A 20,351-nucleotide genomic window follows, 5' to 3' on the forward strand; every position below is an offset into this window, starting at 1 on the left:
ACACCGATATGATTATTGTCTACAGAAGAAAATGCAAAAGAAGATGCGTGCCGCAACTATCATCTATGCGGAACGATTTCCGGGCGTGCAAGACATCTGTCGACATAAGTGGGACTGGGTGTTTAGCTCACAACTATAGAACCAGCTGGTTCGTTAGTGTATCTTGCCATTGAAGATGAAGAAAGGATTTAGTGTGTTGATCCGTCTTATTTATTCAGCTGATTGTCTTTGCTACGAGTATTCAGAAGTAAGTTATTTGTCTTGTCTATTGTCATCATATTTCTATCCAGTCCTGCCTACCGTTTCCTGTGCACTCATTGACTCATACGTTTTAATTAACAACTTAATAACTATTGCGATTTTTGCAAAATGGTACATGACTTTTCTTCTCAGTTTGACCTGATTAATCTTCACTTTTTCGTTTCAAAAATATCTTAGACACTCTATACAGGGTGGGGAGTTATAAGTTTATAACCCGAAGTGTGAAGGTAGGTTGCGTTAAGATAAACATAAAAGTGCCATACCGTTTTGCGAGATTCGCAATAATTATCGAGTTATTAATGACACATAATAAACAGAAATCTGAGGAATGGGAGCGCGCCGACATAGATGATTGGAGAAGCGTTGCAGCTATTCAGGCCACAGCGCGGCCCACTTGATCCAGCAACTATTGACGACGTGCGGCGAGACGTAAATCCGGCGAGATAAAACAACGAATAGCGGCGCATTGTGTTTCCTCTCGGCGCGCACCGGCAACAGTTGCTAGATCGACTGTGGCTTAAGCAGCTGCAACGCTTCTCCAATCATCTATGTCGGCGCGCTCCTACTCCTCAGATTTATGTCATTAATAACTCGATAATTATTAAGAATCTCGAAAAACGGTATGGGACTTTTATGTTTGTCTTAACCCAATCTACCTTCACACTTCGGGTTATAAACTTATAACCCCCCATCCTGTATATTAGGAGGTTGCATTGAAAGCTATTGTTTTTTGTGTTTTTTGAGCATTTATTTCAGTAACAAAATGCATGAATACATCAATCAAATTATTTGCTCTCGGAAACTATGGGTTTTCTTTATTTTTCTGGCATAAGCTGAATTTCGTAACGAAAGAACGGTCTTTTGAGTCAATTCATTCAGCAACCCAATTTTCGACTTCTCCATAATTATGAAAATGTGTATCTTCCAAAGCGTGTTGCATCAATTGGAGCAAATGGTAATCGCTTAGGGCCAGATCCGGAGAATACGCTGAGTGAATACAGAAAAACCTTTTATTCGAGTTCCAACAGTGTTTTTTCACGTCTATAGTAACATAGGGTCGAGCGTTGTCATGGAGAAGGACCACTTTTCGACAATTTGATGCAATGGATGGTGCATCAAATTATCATTCAAACGCTCCAATTGTCGATAACCCAGGTAGAACAAAAAATCATAATAATATAATTATGATATAAAAAAAAGTCATTTTAAGACAAATCAAGATGATGTCATTTGATATAGCTTTCGTGATCGTTTGGTGATGTTTTTTTGATATTGAAATGACGCTATGGTGACTTTTAAAACTGTACATTAAAATAGAAAGTCACAATAACATCAAATTAACATCAAAATGACAAGAAAATGATCTAATCATTATTACAAAGTGAGTTTTTATAGTCTTTTGTTACTCATTTTGAAGTCATTGTGATTTTTTGTTTAAATGATAATATAGCTTATACCCATACATATACAATGTCCGAAAAACATTTTAGAGATATCATATTTCTAAAATGCTTTTTGGACATGTATATGTATTTGTGTATGTATTTATACATGTATTTGTGTATGTATGGGTAAAAAAAATAGGATAGAAGATGTGAATGTGAATATTTGGGTATTATTTTGAGAGGTTTCTTGGGTGTTATTTTGAGGGTTTTCGTTGAGCATTAACCCTCATTTGGGTGTAACCTTCAATTGACGATCCGAAATCATACTCTTTGAATGTTTTATCGATGTATAACATCCAAAATTGAGTGTTTATTCAGTGTATAACACTCAAAGTTGAATGTTTTTGATCGGTGTTTAAGACCCAAAGTTAATTTTTTAATACCCAAAGTTAAGCATTTTTTGAGTGTTAACTAAAATTGAGGTTTTTTTTTCATAAGGATTAATATATCAGGTGTAGTAAAAAGAAATCCATTATTTTTGCATGAAATTGAAGGCTTTAATTACCATAGTTAGAATGATCCGATTTAGGTCAAATATGCGCCGTTTTGTTCGATAACTTGTTGCCATTTTGAAGGTAATTTCATTATGCCTCTCTCATAGAAGCTCTCGTCCCTAAAAAAAATTGAGGAAGTAGATTTTCACAAGCCTCTCTTGAAGCGAATTTTTCACCGGCAAAATTGTTCGCCATGGACAGGAACAGATGGTAATCACTTGGTGCCAGGTCCGGACTATAAAGTGGATGCATAAGAACCTCCCAACCAAGCTCCCGGAGCTTCTGGCGAGTCACTATCGATGTGTGTGGCCTGGCGTTGTCCTGATGGAACACAAGTCCTCTCCTATTGGCCAAAGCTGGCCGCTTCTGGGCGATTGCTTCCTTCAGACGGTCCAATTGTTGACAGTACAGTTCCGAGTTAAGAGTTTTGCCGTAGGGGAGCAGCTCATAGTAGATAATTCCCTGCCAATCCCAAACACACAGCAAAACCTTCCTGGCCGTCAATCCTGGCTTGGCCACCGTTTCCGCCGGCTCACCGCGATTCGACCACGACCGTTTTCGCTTGACGTTGTCGTAAGTGATCCACTTTTCATCACCAGTGACCAACCGCTGCAGAAATCGATTTTGTTGCGATTCAGCAGCGATTCGCAGATGGAAATTCGGTCCATGAGGTTTTTTTTCGTTAACTCGTGTGGCACCCATACATCGAGCTTCTTTTTGTACCCAGCCTTATTCAAATGGTTCCAATCGGTTTTTTGTGCAATCTTTAGCTCTTGGGCAATCGAAACAGTGCTTACATGATGGTCGGACTCGACAATGTCCATGATTTTATCGATATTTTCGACAATTGGCCTTCCAGTGCGTGGTGCATCTTTTACATCGAAATTACCGGAATGGAATCGACGAAACCAAAATTGCGCGTGATTGGTATGCGTGTTACAGTATCAGGACCATAAACACTATTCACATTTTCAGCCGCCTGGCTTGCGTTTTCTCCTTTACCGAAGAAAAACTGTAAAATATAGCGTATTTTCTCTTTGCTAGTGTCCATCTTTGACGCACGCTCAAACAAAACTGAGTCAACTAATCACAAAACTGTCACAAAAGTTTTTTTAGTACGAAATCTCATCTTTCTAACGCCATCTAATGGAACCCGATCGGACTTATACAATGCGAGATACAGATAACTAAAGCCATCTATTGGAAAAATAATGGATTTCTTTTTACTACACCTGATATATACGAGAGTTGTCCAAAAAGTAATGCACAGCACGCTCTAGCGGGCGTTGTAGGCAACGTAGACAGCTGATCAAAGCATCAGTGTGTAGATTGAAGTCTCAATAGCACGTTGGTATCATGGTAGTGGGATTCGTTTAAAGGGAAAATGCCAAAAATTCGGAAAGACAACGAGAATAGTCCGTCGAGTCGGATTTCAGCAACAGAGCAACGTATGTATATTCGCATCAAAACAATGCGCGGTAAAAAGGTGCCCGAAATTCATACCGCGCTAAAAGAAGCGTGTGGAAGGTTTACTGTGAATCGTAGCACAGTACAGAGGTGGCACACGAAGTTTCGTGAAGGTCGAACAAGCATCGAAGACAATCCGCGCGCGGGGCGGCCGGAAATGAAAGAAATGATGATCTTTGCCTACTATAAACAGAGCGTAATCGCCACAGATCGAGTTCCGAGGGGTACTAGTGTCACTGGAGCGTACTACAACAATTTTCTTCAGAATGTCTTGCGGCCAAAAATCCGTAAACTGCGTCCAGGAATGTTGCAAAGTGGTGTGTTGATTTTGCACGATAATGCGCGCCCGCACATCGGTGCACCGGTGATCGAACTTCTCGAAAAATACGGCTGGGAATGGCTCCGCCACCCAGCTTATAGTCCTGATCTGACCCCACCTGACTTCGATCTCTTTCCCAAGATGAAGGAACCCCTTCGGGGGATGCGTTTTCCGACGCTGGAAGTGCTCCGAAGAGAAGTGACCTGACAGATTCGGATGCTCAATAAGAACGGGACGCTGAACGGAATTCAAGCACTTCCGCGCCGCTGGCAAGCGTGCATTGATAAAGGAGGAGATTATATTGAAGGCCTGTAATCACTTGTATCTTCTTCAATAAATATTTTTTGAGTTAAAGTCAACTGTGCATTACTTTTAGGACAACCCTCATATATTGCGACAATATATATATCAGGTGTAGTAAAAAGAAATCCATTATTTTTCCAATAGATGGCTTTAGTTATCTGTATCTCGCATTGTATAAGTCCGATCGGGTTCCATTAGATGGCGTTAGAAAGATGAGATTTCGTACTAAAAAAACTTTTGTGACAGTTTTGTGATTAGTTGACTCAGTTTTGTTTGAGCGTGCGTCAAAGATGGACACTAGCAAAGAGAAAATACGCTATATTTTACAGTTTTTCTTCGATAAAGGAGAAAACGCAAGCCAGGCGGCTGAAAATGTGAATAGTGTTTATGGTCCTAATACTGTAACAGCCAATCACGCGCAATTTTGGTTTCGTCGATTCCGTTCCGGTAATTTCGATGTAAAAGATGCACCACGCACTGGAAGGCCAATTGTCGAAAATATCGATAAAATCATGGACATTGTCGAGTCCGACCGTCATGTAAACACTGTTTCGATTGCCCAAGAGCTAAAGATTGCACAAAAAACCGTTTGGAACCATTTGAATAAGGCTGGATACAAAAAGAAGCTCGATGTATGGGTGCCACACGAGTTAACGAAAAAAAATCTCATGGACCGAATTTCCATCTGCGGATCGCTTCTGAATCGCAACAAAATCGATTTCTGCAGCGATTGGTCACTGGTGATGAAAAGTGGATCACTTACGACAACGTCAAGCGAAAACGGTCGTGGTCGAATCGCGGTGAGCCGGCGGAAACGGTGGCCAAGCCAGGAAGGTTTTGCTGTGTGTTTGGTGGGATTGGCAGGGAATTATCTACTATGAGCTGCTCCCCTACGGCGAAACTCTTAACTCGGAACTGTACTGTCAACAATTGGACCGTCTGAAGGAAGCAATCGCCCAGAAGCGGCCAGCTTTGGCCAATAGGAGAGGACTTGTGTTCCATCAGGACAACGCCAGGCCACACACATCGATAGTGACTCGCCAGAAGCTCCGGGAGCTTGGTTGGGAGGTTCTTATGCATCCACTTTATAGTCCGGACCTGGCACCAAGTGATTACCATCTGTTCCTGTCCATGGCGAACAATTTTGCCGGTGAAAAATTCGCTTCAAGAGAGGCTTGTGAAAATCTACTTCCTCAATTTTTTTTAGGGACGAGAGCTTCTATGAGAGAGGCATAATGAAATTACCTTCAAAATGGCAACAAGTTATCGAACAAAACGGCGCATATTTGACCTAAATCGGATCATTCTAACTATGGTAATTAAAGCCTTCAATTTCATGCAAAAATAATGGATTTTTTTTTACTACACCTAATATGTTATATGAACAATTTTTTGTACGAAAATCTACAGTTTACGTTACACATAAGATTCCTGAGGATAATAACGTCATCAAACCTCAAAGATTCTTAAAAATATCGCATATGTTATTTTACCCAGACAACACAAATATATTCTACAAATATTATATAAATATTCTTCGAGAACATTAGAATATTCGCATAATATATCGATAAGATGAAAAAAGCATTTCATGCATATATATAGAATGTTAAAATGAGACTAGTTTTAATATTTTATATATGTAAAGAGAACATGCAGTAATATATTCAAATAATATCCGAAGAAGATTATTGATACTGTGATTATTGATACAAAAATGTTCATAGAATGTTCATAGAATGTTTGAAAGATAAATTGTCTAAATTATACAGTCGTTTGCAAAACAGTATTGCCATTTATTTTTGGTGCAATTTTAAATTATAGCCGATGGTCCAACAAAAGAATTTATTTTATCGAAAGTTCCACATCTAATTTGGATCGAAAGTTCCATATCCAAATTGGTTCTTTATTATTATTTGTTTTTTATTATTACACCAAGGCACACTAAATACATATATTTTAAAGGAAAACTGCTCATCATATCAACCAAAGGTATTCTTTTTGTCTGAATAAGAATCTGGCACTGTTTTTTCGCGTGAACTCTTTAATTATTGTCCTTTAAAAAAAAAAAGAACTTAAATGATCGAACACTGACACGAGTTACACAGTGCCGGATGACTCTGAGACTGGCTGGATGGAAGGAATCAGAAACGTGGCGAAAGTTAGTCCGAGAAAGCGGCGAGGAGCCACGCGGGATTCGGGAGGGCGATGAGAGCCACGTAGTAACCGGGAAGGCGGCGAGAACAGCGCAGGAATTAAGAAGGCGGCGAGATCCACGTTGGTCCAGGAAACCGGCGAGGAGCCGCGCGGGATTCGGGAGGGCGATAAGAGCCACGTAGGAACCGGGAAGGCGACGAGAACAGCGCAGGAATCAGGAAAGCGGCGAGAGCCACGGTGGTTCGGGAAACTGGCGAGAAGCCGCGCGGGACTCAAGTGGTCGATGTGGTCCACATAGAAAACAAGGAGGTGACGAAAAAAACACCCTTTCAGCTTTCCCGGCTGCTAGGCATTATGATGTTTTTCTGTTAAAAACATAAGAAGGAAATGCCTTCAAAGCGCGAGCGTGGAACTCGGAGATGAGCCACGCAAAATAGCAAGTGAACTGAACGACGAGCCGCGAGAGCTCACCATGTATCTCCATCCCTATGGGCTTTCGAATTAGTTATTTGATTCTACTTTTGTATTAAAAACTCCGCTGCCGTGGGCTAATCAATTAATTCTTCGTCGCCGTGGGCTAACTATTAACTCTCCGCCGCCGTGGGCCGACCATTAACTCTCCGCCGCTGTGGGCCAACGATTATCTTTTCACTGCCGTGGGCTAACGATTAACTCTCCGCCGCTGTGGGCTAACGATTAACTCTTCGCCGCCATGGGCCAACGAATAACTCTCCGCCGCCGTGGGCTAACGATTAACTTAAGTTTTTCTAAAACAAAATTTTTACTTGCTAGAGAGATCCTGAAGTGTCGTCTAGGAGTCGTTCAAGATTCTTCAACATTCCGCCCGCCTTCGGGAACAGAGTTACCGAACACCTCTTCGTTGTTTGACAATGGAAGTATGCATAATTTTGCGATCGGTCGAGTCAGCATTGAGGTGGTAGTACGTATGGTCACCACTCGCACTAATCCATCTTTTCTGAAGTTGCTGAACTCGGGCGAAAGACCTCTTTGCCGGAGGGTATCTTTCGTCGGTTAGAAGCACAAGCGAGCCTTCTTTAATCTGGTTGGAGGGATGATGCCATTTTGAGATGGGCTGATACCGTTAGAAACATTCGGAGGACCATCTTCTCCAAAAATGCTCCACCTTTTGTCGGAGGAATTACCAACGATTTAAACGATTAGTCGGTTGGTCGGTAAGACTAGGTTCCGATATGGTGTTCAGAGGTCCACCGATAAGAAAATAGCCAAGAGTAAGAGCGGAGATGTCATCACTATCGTCTGTTAATGGAGAGAGGGGTCTGGAATTCAAAATGATTTCAATTTGGGTTGTGATTGTGGAAAGCTCTTCATAAGTGAGGACCATCTCCCATAGTGCGTAGAATATGAAATTTTGTCGATTTCACAGCCGTTTCCCACTTGCCACCAAAGTGAGGTGCTGAGGGCGGGTTGAAGTGCTATGCGGTACCATTGTTTGCCAACAAAGCAGCAAGATCCTTGAGTTCTTGTGACGCAGCGTTAAACTTTTGTCTCAACGCTGTATCTGCTCCGACAAAATTTGTACCGCAGTCACTATATAAGAATGCGCAAATTCCCCTGCGTCCAGTGAAACGTTTATAGGCTGCGATAAACGCTTCAGTGGAATAATCTGTGACTATTTCCAAGTGAACGGCAGAAGTTGAAAGGCAGATAAAAATGGCTAGGTATCCCTTGTATGCTTTTGCCGCCCGCCCTTTCCAAGTTTTCAACGAGAAAGGCCCGGCATAATCAATGCCCGAATGAAGGAAAGGACGGGAAGGGTTGACTCTAGGTGATGACAATTGACCCATCAATTGCTGAGCTCGCTGTCGTCGATATCTAGTACATCGAATACATCGTAGAATATGGGACCTAACGGGCGCTCGTCCACCTAAAGTCCAAAATGTATGCCGAATGTAAGCTAAAGTCAGTTGTGTTCCTCAGTGAAATGTCCGAAGATGAGCTTCACGGATGACTAAAGAAGTGAAGATGGATGCTCGGGGAAGAATAGCCGGATGTTTAGCCTCGTTATCTAGATTGAAATTTTGTAGCCGCCCACCGACTCGGAGAATTCCGTGCCGGTCAAGGAATGGAGTTAAACGAGTTAAAGGATTAGATTTTGGCAATGTTGACCCCATATTAATGACGTTGATTTCCTGAGCGAACCAAGAACCTTGTAATTTGCGTATCCAGAAATTGCGGCTCAATTCCAGTTCAGCAGGAGTCAGCGGTGACGCAGAAGGTATTATACGACGAAAACGGTCGATAGCTCGCCGACACAAAGCAGTAATTCGGAGAAGTCGGGTTAGAGATGAATAACGATCTTGTAAATTCCAATCTCGTAATGCCGTGGGCCCTCTAACGGAAATTACTAAAACTGGTCGTGATTTCTCTTCCAAAATTTCCTCGGATGTTGCTACAGAAGGTCGAGATGGCCAAGTATCCGAAGGTTGCGTCAGCCAGGGAGGTCCAGACCACCATAAGAAATTTTCCTTCAATTAGTCTGCTTGCAACCCTCGTGAAGCACAATCTGCCGGATTTTGCTTTCCTGAAACAAAACGCCAAGTAGCCGACGGTATGGTCTCATGAATGGCGGTTACTCGATTTCGAACGAAATCCTTCCGTCTTGAAGGGTGACGTGATAACCATGTTAGAGCGACAGATGAGTCATTCCACAGATAAATGGGAATATCCGGAACATTTAGAGTCTGTTTCACTTGTGCCATGAACCGGGCTAATAACAGAGCTGCAGACAACTCCAACCGTGGGATAGTCAGACGTTTTAAGGGAGTTACTCGAGTCTTGGCAGAGACTAAGCGCACCGTGACTTTCCCGGCCCCATCAGTGACATGCAGGTAAACAACAGCGGCCATAGGTAGGAGAGAGGCGTCTAAAAAGCCGTGAAGTTCTACTGCGTTTGCCGTGGATGATGCATGTACCCATCAAGGGATATTCAAAGACCGTAGTTCCGTTAGTTGCTGTCTAAAGGTCGTCCAACGGCTTTGAATGTCGGGTGGTAATGTCTCGTCCCAGCCGGTCTTAAGTAACCAAAGTTCTTGGATAAGCATCTTAGCCCGGATGATGACTGGGGATATCAAACCTAGATGATCAAATATTTGAGCAATTTCGGACAGAATAGTCCTCTTGGTGATTGGTCGACCGGTAGTTGGATAGGATGTGAATTTAAGGGGGAAATCTCATGTAAAATTATTTTTTGCATTTTTTTTATTGCTTGAAAAATTCATTTACCATCTGAAGAATGTATTTCCAAAGTTTCAAAGTCTAAATCAAATCCTAAAGGTCCCTAAGAAGTCATCAAAGTGATGCTCTCTAATGGTACGAAAAGCAGGTATATGAGCGCGCACGCTTTCCGGCCTTTACCTTTCGATTTCTTGTGCAAAAATATTTATTAGTTTGCTCTCTAAGTAGTAGATGGTACTTTTATTGTTCAGAAGAAAATATTGTAACTTATTCGTATATGTAACTATATAATGTGTATAACCATAATATTTTGTTTCCAAACAAACAGTTGAGAGTCAACTCACTAACAGTATATCGTTCTTTGCTGTGTCGTAGTCTTTAATTATCGCCTGTTTTATATTATTTGCAAAAATGATGCGTAAAGTTACAAAGGATGAGCCAAACCGTCGTCTTAACCGGGCTCGTCGTCGGCGATTTGAAAGCAATCAGTTTACGAGTGTACCGAACGTGGAAGTCGATGAGGAAATGAGCGAGGAAGCTGGCGCGTCTGCAAAAAAATTGAAGGCGTCAGCGGAAGATGTTATTGTAAACCCTAGCATGTGTTATCGAATTATTGAAAGTAGATCAACTAGGGGGATTCTAACCCAAATTGCTAATTAATTATGCAAAAGACATTATTAATTAATTAATATTTTTTAATTAATACCCCCCCAATTGATACCCCCTCTTAATTGACCCCCTCTTAATTGACCCCCCTTAATTGACCCCCCTCTTAATTGATCCTCCCTCTTAATTGATACCCCCTCTTAATTGATACCCCCTGTTTATTGATCCCCCCTCTTTATTGATCCCTCTCTTAATTGATCCCCCCTTTTAATTGATACCCCCTCTTTATTGGTAACCTCCTGCTCCACCCCGGAATCTTTGATTCTATGAGCAAGATGGCGGCCGTGACGTCACGAGAGAAAAACGCGTCGGGCTGTAGGTAGACTCGAACCTGGGCTCCGCGGGTTGCTATCGGACGCTCGAACCTCCTAGACCATTGCTGCCTGTTGCTAGTAGACGTCTAGTGAAGGTTCTTACAGTATGTGTGTGATGACGTCACGCATACGTCAAAAGAAAAAACATGGCGGCGGTGTAGGCCAGACTCGAACCTGGGTCCCGCGGTTGCTATCGAGCACTCGAACCTTCTAGACCACCGTCGCCTATTGCTAGTAGACGTCACGTCACGTTACGGGTAAGATGGCGACCGTGACGTCACGCATACGTCAAAAGAACAAACATGGCGGCGGTGTAGGTAGGGTCGAACCTGGGCCCCGCGATTACTATCGAACGTCTATCGGACGTCTCTTGAACGTCTATCGGACGTTTCTCGAACATCTATCGGACGTCTCTCGAACGTCTATCGGACGTCTCTCGAACGTCTCTCGAACGTCTATCGGACGTCTCTCGGACGTCTTTCGGACGTCTAATAATCATCATACCGCAAATAAAGAACTATATTTTTATCAAACACAATTATCATATAAAATCCTAAGAGGTGAAAGGGGATAAGCGTGTTGGAAGAAACATCTGTACATTTGAAATAATGTTTTATTAAGCGTCGTACAATTCTCTTCAAGACCACCAATTGAAAATGTTTAGTACGTTCTGTAAGGCACAATTTTTCATATGATTATTACATCGAAAAGTATTATTCAATTTTTGCAGAGAAGGCATGTCATCATAATCGGTGTCCACGGTCCTAATGATCACGTTGCTTCTCACATTGTCATCCAGAAGGTGTAACAACCATTCCCGCTTCTCATGCCCCTTTACATACACAAGTTGAGATGCGACATCTTCAAGCTCACCATATATATCACCACCACCACCACCACAGCGGTAATAATCAAATGTTCAGCACTGCAGTATTTGATGGTTCCATCTTCCCATCGTAATCCATGATGATTAGCCGTTAACCAGTAGGCTCTCAATTTGTCTGATCTTGTGAGCAGATGCCATGGCATCGGACTCGTGAAGATGTAGTGTGAAAAAATAGTTCCATTCTTCAGTATTGCCGCTTCTTTTACAATAAATCTCTTTCCAACCATGTACCCTTGTAGATCCACAAAAGTCGGCACATCCATGGTGAAATATTCTTCGACACGTCCGGGAGAGAAATGTTGTTTATAGCACTTTGTTGCATGTATTATTCTTTTCTCGTACATACTTTCTGATGTTAGTTAAGTTGGCGCACCATGTTGGTTAGCGGGCTGTATTCAACTACACGATCATGCAGGATGAGACAATATGCTGTAGTATTCGCCGGTATATTTTCCTTACATTCAAATTCTATGCGCACATCCATAGTGGCACTCTTGACGGACTCATTTTGACGCGAGCAACCGATAACCACAAAAGGACCTAGCCGCAGAAAGTCGATAGTTGTTAACCATGCCTCGCATCCATAATACGATTTACGACAACGTCTATATATATCGTAAAGTACGGCGTATTTATTTTTTGTAAAGTCCAAATTCATGTCGTTGTACGGATAACACTCTGAATTCAGATAGAGCTTTACGTTGATCAATTTGCAGTCATCGAAACGAGTTATATTTTCCGACATGACATTCTTCCGGCCAGTCTGCAGCGCAAAGATAACGTATCGAGGTTTCTCCAAATTAGTAGCAGTTTTGACAGTCCACAAGTGTTTGGTCGTGCTTTGCAGTAGAGGAAATTCATACAGATCCCACGAGCGGAAACTCATACTCAGGTATCGTTCATCCTCCAAAGTTTTCAGCATGGAACGTTTATTGATATCGTTCAAGATTACGTGAGGCATTCGCCATTGTATCTTGAATAGCTCAATCTTAGAATCCAGCGCTGAAGATCCTAGTAGACTGTTGTTGTCGCTGCGCGATCGTAATAGAATCAATTCGTGACGCGCGTTAATCACTATACGTTCGTAGTCTTCACAGAATCCTAGCAAAACGTTGAGCGGTACACAAAAGTTGAAGTACCCGTCCGGCGAAATAGTGTCAGTCGTATCCCACGCGGCATTTTTCATGATGGCATTTTTGTCTGAAGATATCGATACATAGTTTTTGAGCGTTGAAGTTATTCCCACGTTTCTGTTACGATCAATCTCCACACCATCCAGTTCATAACGGATCTCATCAAACATGAAAGCAACGCCATTATATCCCAACGTTACAGTCGCACTACAGTCGACTGCAACTTGTTTTGTCACCTTCCCCTCGACATAGAGATAATTCTCACATGGCAATATGTATAAATTCTGCTGCTGTATGGGTATTCGTATCTCGTCGCTATGTCCAAACGTTGTGTAAGCGTATGGATTGTACGTATGTGTCTCAATCTTGACGATGCGCTCGTCAAAGACCGGTTCATTTCCAATGTTCAAAATGTCAATCATCTTTCTCAATCGTTTCGTACGATGAATCCCAGAGATTTCAAAAATTCAACGTTCAAAGCGCTGAGTTTCTTTCGAATGAGGGATTTTGTACTGTTAATTGCGCGTCTCGTAAAAAGTATATTTCCAGCTTGTTTCACCTGTCCCACTTGATTCATCACAAGCATTTCATAGATTACGTTTATTATCGTCGCCGTCGTACGTGCAATCTAACGGTAATCTCTTCTCCTCGAAAATCGAGCGATTGTCCTTCTTGATCAACTACACGCACCGTTAAATCTGTAATGCTCCGTGCGATGATTGGAAGATAAATGACATGTGTCGGTGTTTCCGATATCTTATATCTTGGTGGCAACTTAGGCGAGAATTCATGTATCGTATGTACACGCATACTGTTATTGTACGCACCACTGACAACGCTGCATTCTATACGAATGATATTCACGTTGATAATCTTAATCGGGGCGTCCGATTCGTACCATCGGTGCGGTTCTAATATACGACTCGATGAGAATCCCAAAAGCGAACCAATGTTGTTTGGTTTGCTAAAATTTATTCTATAAGCACATTTTATTTCACTCCTCATCGTATTATTATTGGCACGAATTATTATAGGATATTCATTCTCGTCATCTCTATATGGATTATTTTTGGAATGCACTGCTTTTGGAGAATGTGAAATTGCACGTTTCAGATATTCGTATATGGCGCGCAATTCGTACGATCCTTCAGGAATCGTAATTTCTTCATCGTTAGCACCACAGTAAAATTTATTATTCGACGAATTTACGTTTGGTATCGTATTGTATGCTTCGAAATCCGTTAAACCGAGCTCGTAATCACCATCGCTCAAATCTATAGCGGGAAAGTAGCTCACCGTAAGGATGTTACTGTTGCCAGTCAACGTAAGCGTTAGCGACATGTTTGCAAACTGCCGAACGAATACTGACTGTTGTTAGTGGAATGTCATCATCATCATTTAAATTGATCCTCTACCGTTTGGAGAAACTGCAAGCACAATTGTCCGCAAATGCTCTGGTTGTAATGTTGATATGATGTGCGATTGTACAAAATTTTCACTACATCTCTCTCAAGGTATCGAATCAATTCCTTGGGCGGTCGAAGATTACCAAAACTGTCAAAATATACTGCGCGATTTCCTCTTTTCGCATACGCCACCCAGTGAATACCTAGTCCCTCTGTGTCGTCTAAATTTACAATACCGCTCTCGTTTTGACGTACTCCATCCATGGGTAAGGCGTCACGCATGAAAACACCTCGAAAGAAAGATATACGCATACGCCTCGCTAGTCTTTCCAACTGTACATTAGTCATTGCACCCGTGGGTAATTTTAGTGTTTCTTTGACGTTTTTTTTTTCTGCAGTGCCTTTCCCGCGCTTGTACGGAGCAAGATAGATTCCGCGACCTTTCGTAGCGTGACCTTCCATTGTGCGATGATGACGTTTTAATTCTTCCAGCTGGCGTTGCGCGGCTTTGCCATCATTCACTGCTTTTGCGACACCCGCCGCTCCACCGACTAGTGAACCGAGAACTCCCAGTAATGGTAAAACTGGTAAAATACCACGCCGTTTTGCTGGAAGTGCTCGTTTTCGGATTTCTTTCTTGGACGACTTCTTTTTCTTCGTGCCCATGCCCATGCCGATTTTCGTTTTGGCTTTCATAGCAGCCCAAACGACTGCAGCAGCAGCTTTCTCGCCTAGAGTTGATTCTTTCGAAGTTATGCGTTTCCGCGCTTTCACAGCGAGAATCTCATCCGCCGCGTGCCGATCGGTGAGATTGTTGCTACGCGAATAGATTATATCGTGCTCACGACACGCCGCGTCCAATGAATTAATGCCTTGGTCACCTCTGACCAATCGTTTTACCAAGCGAGTTCCAGGACCACAAAATTGATATCTGGGAATGTGTAGTTCGATAGGAAGCGCATTTATCGCGCGATTCAATAGACCACTGCCGACTTTGACTTTTGTCGACGACATTCACTACAGTCCCTGATCAGCGGTGCTGGACCGTCGATATGTGTTTGCTGCCACGGACGATTGTAATGTTCCAAACACCAACGATACTGCTGAACCTCTGGATCGACTCTTAAATGTTCCGGGAGTCCGGGAGTCTATCCTGCAAATCGTCAATATACTTTGCAAATTCGCATAACAGAACAATTTTCGGTATATATTTCAGTTGTTCGGAGGTTAGCTCTCGAATATCATGGGTATCTGTTAACAGGAGGAACATTTTCTAAACTGAGTGTTTCCAAGATTGACGCGCTTATATATATATAGTTAAATCAGCGTCACATTTAAATTATTTTGCGACTCACGGGGGAAACATGCGGTTCGTTGAAGCAACCAACGTCGATATGCGTGACAAATTTCGACAATAGAACGGAATCAATGCTTGAGCAAGAGGCGGGCAGGCATGGAAACATGCTTCCGAACACCATACGCGGCATCATATGCGGTCCCTCGAATTGTGGCAAGACAAACATTCTCATCAGCTTGTTGGAAAGTCCGCACGGTCTACGTTTCGAGAACTTGTACGTGTACTCGAAATCGTTGCAACAACCTAAATATCGCTACTTGGAAAATCTGCTGAAATCGATAGATGAAATTGGATACTTTACATTCTCCAATAACAGCGATGTGATTCCAACGACAGAAGCGCCCAAAAATTCCATTTTTATCTTTGATGACGTTGCATGTGACAAATAAGATACGATAAGAGAATACTTTGCAATGGGTCGTCATTCAAGCGTTGACTGTTTCTATCTCTGTCAGACGTACGCAAAAATACCCAAGCATCTTATACGGGACAATGTAAATCTTCTGATTCTCTTTAAATAGGATGATACCAACTTGAAACATGTGTACAACGATCATGTGAACACTGACATGTCATATGAGGATTTCAGTACATTGTGTTGCAAATGTTGGGAGGATAAATATGGTTTCACAGTGATTGATAAGGATAGCTCAATGACCGACGGACGATACAGAAAAAGATTTAACGACTTTGCTGTGCTGTGAGATGCACAATCGTCATTTTAACCTCAACGTGGTAACATCTTCAACGTCCACGAGACAAACATATCAATGATGAATGGTAGCGTGAAGATCATGGATCGTGAAATGGTAGCGGAAGAGATTGCGAAAACGAGCGAATCGATCCGCAAGAAGTATCGCGCTTTGAAAACCGGTAGAATGGTAGAAAATGCTGCATTGGAGAGACACTTTAAACCTATTATTGAACCTCTCAAACAAATCGCGGGAAGCAGCGCTAATGTGGAAAGTAACGTTGATGTTAAAACTGAGCCATTATCAATGAGTACAAGCGAAGAAACAAATAGTGTAATATTAAAACCCGAAAAAAAGATAAAGCGTAAGGTAAAACTTTCACCAGTCGCATTGACTATACCGAAACGGAAACTATTAAACGATTCTCTGATAGTTCCTACACCGACAGGAGCTCTACAACATGAGGAACTACATGGAATGTCGCATGAACCTTCACCGATCGACAATCTACTCACTGATGATGATGATGATGATGATGAGAATGTTTCCGAAACCCCCGGTAAACCGGTAGTGACATCCGTTAGACGTCAGTTGCGAACGTACAAAGGACAACAAACTTTACGTGATCATTTTGGTCCGTTGGGTCAAAAATATATGGGAGCTGTGTTAAGCAGTGGAAAAGATAACACTATAGATTATGTTTACGGCATCCGTCTTAGTAACGATGAAGCGATGCTCGGTGATAAACGTATCGATGTGGACAGAGACGATAATATAATCATAGGCGAAACAGGATACATTGGAACACCCGGTCTTTACGAGCTAATATTCAAAAGAATCCCCGACGATTCTGTGTACACCGAAGCTGATATGCAAAAATACAAAAATATACTATTGGCGACAAATACTCACAGACGCGGGTACCTTCCGCAAAATCCTATACTCGGTAACAAGGGACACAAATATAAACATATAATCGCGCCCCTAGTATCAGATGCGTCGAGCAATAAAGTGGGAGGAAAAGGTTTATACGCATCGCAAGCTATGATGACCTTAAATGACAACAATATCGATTACGTTGGGATGATCCCAACGAGCTGGTGGATCGTCTGCGATTGCTTGACGCTTCGCGCCAAGCTGGCAACAACTCGCACGAGCACGAAATTTTATCGATTATCGAAGAACTCCGTGAAGCTGGTTTCATTATAAATTAAGCAGCGTGGCATTGACACAAGTCAGTCAGTCGGTACAACTTGTTCCGAAATGTCGATGAATAAGTTTGGAGTGTCGCGAGAAAACAATGGTGCGAAAACTGATCGAGTGCATAAATGGAATGAACATGTTGAAAATTACATACATGAAAATGCCCTTTGTTTAAATGCTGCCAAAGTTTTTGATGCAAAATCGCGCAAGATAAAACATGTAGCGCAGCCTGCAGCCGACGGTGCCGTTGCAACCAAACAATACGTGGAAAAATGTGTTGCAGGTGTGAGAAATCATTTGAATGATGTTGCAACCAAACGATACGTACATGAAAATGCCCTTTGTCTAACCGCCGATGGCAAAGGTTTTGATGCAACAGGGCACACGATACATCATGTAACGCGACTGAGAGCCTTCAATGGTGTTGCACACAAAAATTATGTGGATGAGAGTATAAAGTCTGTAAAACTTCTGCTGCATGAGAGTAACGTTGAGAAGAAGCAGTATATAGATGAGAATATAAATTCTGTAAAGCTTCTACTGCATGAGAGTAACGTTGAGACGAAGCAGTATGTAGATGAGAATGTTAAAAAATTGAAGGATTGGCTGGAAGACTACCAGAAGAAAAACATACTGAGCATAAATAACATTCATGAAAACACAGAACGAATTTTAGACTGGACAGATTCAGAGATAAAGAAATCATTGAAAATATAAAAGTAGAATATTGCAGTTGAATCGACATATATTAGGTTGTTCGGAAAGTACATTTCAAATTTCGCGCGCTCCACATTTCTATGTAATCAGTAAGAACGAGGGCGCTCTAAACAATTTTATGTTTGTCAACAAACATTCCCAGATCTATGAGCCCGCTAAGGAAACTTCGCAGATTTTCCTAAGTGCAACTATTTCGTCAGAAATCAGTTCGAAAAATGGAGAACTAAAAAGTCCATTTTCGTCATGTGATGCTATATTGCTTTAAACGTGGATTCACGGCTTCGCAGACCCTGAATGAGATGTTCTCAGTATATGGAGATGCCTACGTCACTCACCAGACAGTTCGAAAATGGTATCGAAGATTCGAAGCTGGCGATTTCAACATGGAAGATCAAGCTCGCTCAGGCCGGCCTCAGGAGGTTGATGAAACGCTTCTTATGGATCTCGTGCACGAAAATCCTCGAGTGACAGTTAGAGAACTTGCCGACACTCTGCACAAGTCTGTTTCCACCGTGCATGACCATTTGAAGAAGCTAGGATTCTCAAGTCGATTGGATGTGTGAGTGCCACACGAAATGAATGAACGGCAGTTGCTGGAACGTGTGAACGTCTGCGATATGCTGCTTCAACGGCACCAAAAAGGACCGTTCTTGAAGAGGATCATAACAAGCGATGAAAGTTGGATCCTATACAATTATGTTAGCCGCAAGAGGTCGTGGGGAACCAGCGACGCGTCTACGCAAACAGTGGTCAAGCCGGGGCTTCACGCGAAAAAGGTTCTTCTGAGTATCTGGTGGGATTTAAGGGCGTGGTATATTATGAGCTTCTTCAACCAAACGAAACCATCAACGCGGCGAAGTACAGCCTTCAACTGGACGAACTGAAGACTGCCATCGCACGGAAGCACCCTGAATTGGCCAACAGACGTGGAATTGTTTTCCATCATGATAACGCCAGACCTCACGTCGCAATGTCTATCCGTAGGAAGCTGTTAGACTTCGAATGGGACGTTCTTCCTCATCCTCCATATTCTCCTGATCTTGCCCCATCTGACTACTATCTATTTCTTTCTTTAAAAAATTTTCTTCGGGACAAGAAATTCGAGTCTTTGAAAGTCCTCAAAAATCATCTTGATAAATTCTTCGCCAATAAGAAACCTTTATTTTGGAGCATCATGCAGCTTCCTGAAAGATGGGCCAAGATCGTTGAACAAAACGGTACATATTTGCTTCAATAAAGTTCCTCTTTGTGTAAAATATTGCGCTCTTAATTTATTTCAAAAATTTGAAACGAACTTTCCGAACAACCTAATAGTATCGACATAAACAAGAGACGGATCATCACGAGCTGCAATGGTGAAACAATCGTCAAAATTTAACAAAAAGAAGAAAAGTTCAGAGAAGCAACTCATCAGTACTATTTCAGCTGTTTCTGCCGGTGTAAAGCGACAAAGCTTCACGCATGATGGGGAAAACGACTCGGCGAGTAACGGGGAAAAATAATGAGAAGAAACATTCCGAAAAAACAAACTAGTGAAAGAATTACACGCTCCAGCAGACGAAATTTTCCTCGCAGACGCGTCATAGTGCGTGGATACGATGATCTTTGGCGCGATGTGGTGGAAATGCGTCCTTACTCGCGATTCAATGGAGGCCACCACTACATACTCACCATTATCGATGTACTGAGCAAGCACGCATGGGCCGTGCTGTTAAAGAGCAAAAGCGGAAAGGAGATAGCCGAGGCATTCGCAAAGATTTCGAACGGATGGAAGATGTCCGAAGAACTTGCAAAACTGATCAGGGAAAGGAGTTTTACAATACAGAGTTGCCGAGACTTGTGAAGAAACACGGTGTCAATCATTATTTGACTTATTCAGTAATGAAGGCATCTGTTGTGGAGCGAGTTTCAACCGCACGTTAAAGAACAACATGTGGAAATGCTTACGTTCAACGGAACTTACAAATGGATTCGACTCGTTACCGCGCCTCGTCGTTTGAATACAACACGCGAATCGAACTATCGGCATGCGTCCTATCGATGTGACTCCTATGATTGCTAATAAGCTCTTAAACACAGTCTATAGTAACATAAAGATTGCAGCGCCTGCGAAATTCAAAGTGGGTGATCTGGTACGCGTCAGTAAATTCAAAACTATCTTTGAAAAAGGCTATACACCGAATTGGACAACCGAAGTTGTTAAATCGTCAAAGTACAGACAACTACATCCTGCCAACTACCCTACTCGCAGACTCGCAGCGGGAAATCTATCGCCGGGAGGTTTCTACGAACACAGAAACTACATAGTTCATCAA

This window comes from Harpegnathos saltator, unplaced genomic scaffold (assembly GCF_003227715.2).
Source record: "Harpegnathos saltator strain DR-91 unplaced genomic scaffold, Hsal_v8.6 scaffold828, whole genome shotgun sequence".
Classification (NCBI taxonomy): Eukaryota; Metazoa; Arthropoda; class Insecta; order Hymenoptera; family Formicidae; genus Harpegnathos; species Harpegnathos saltator.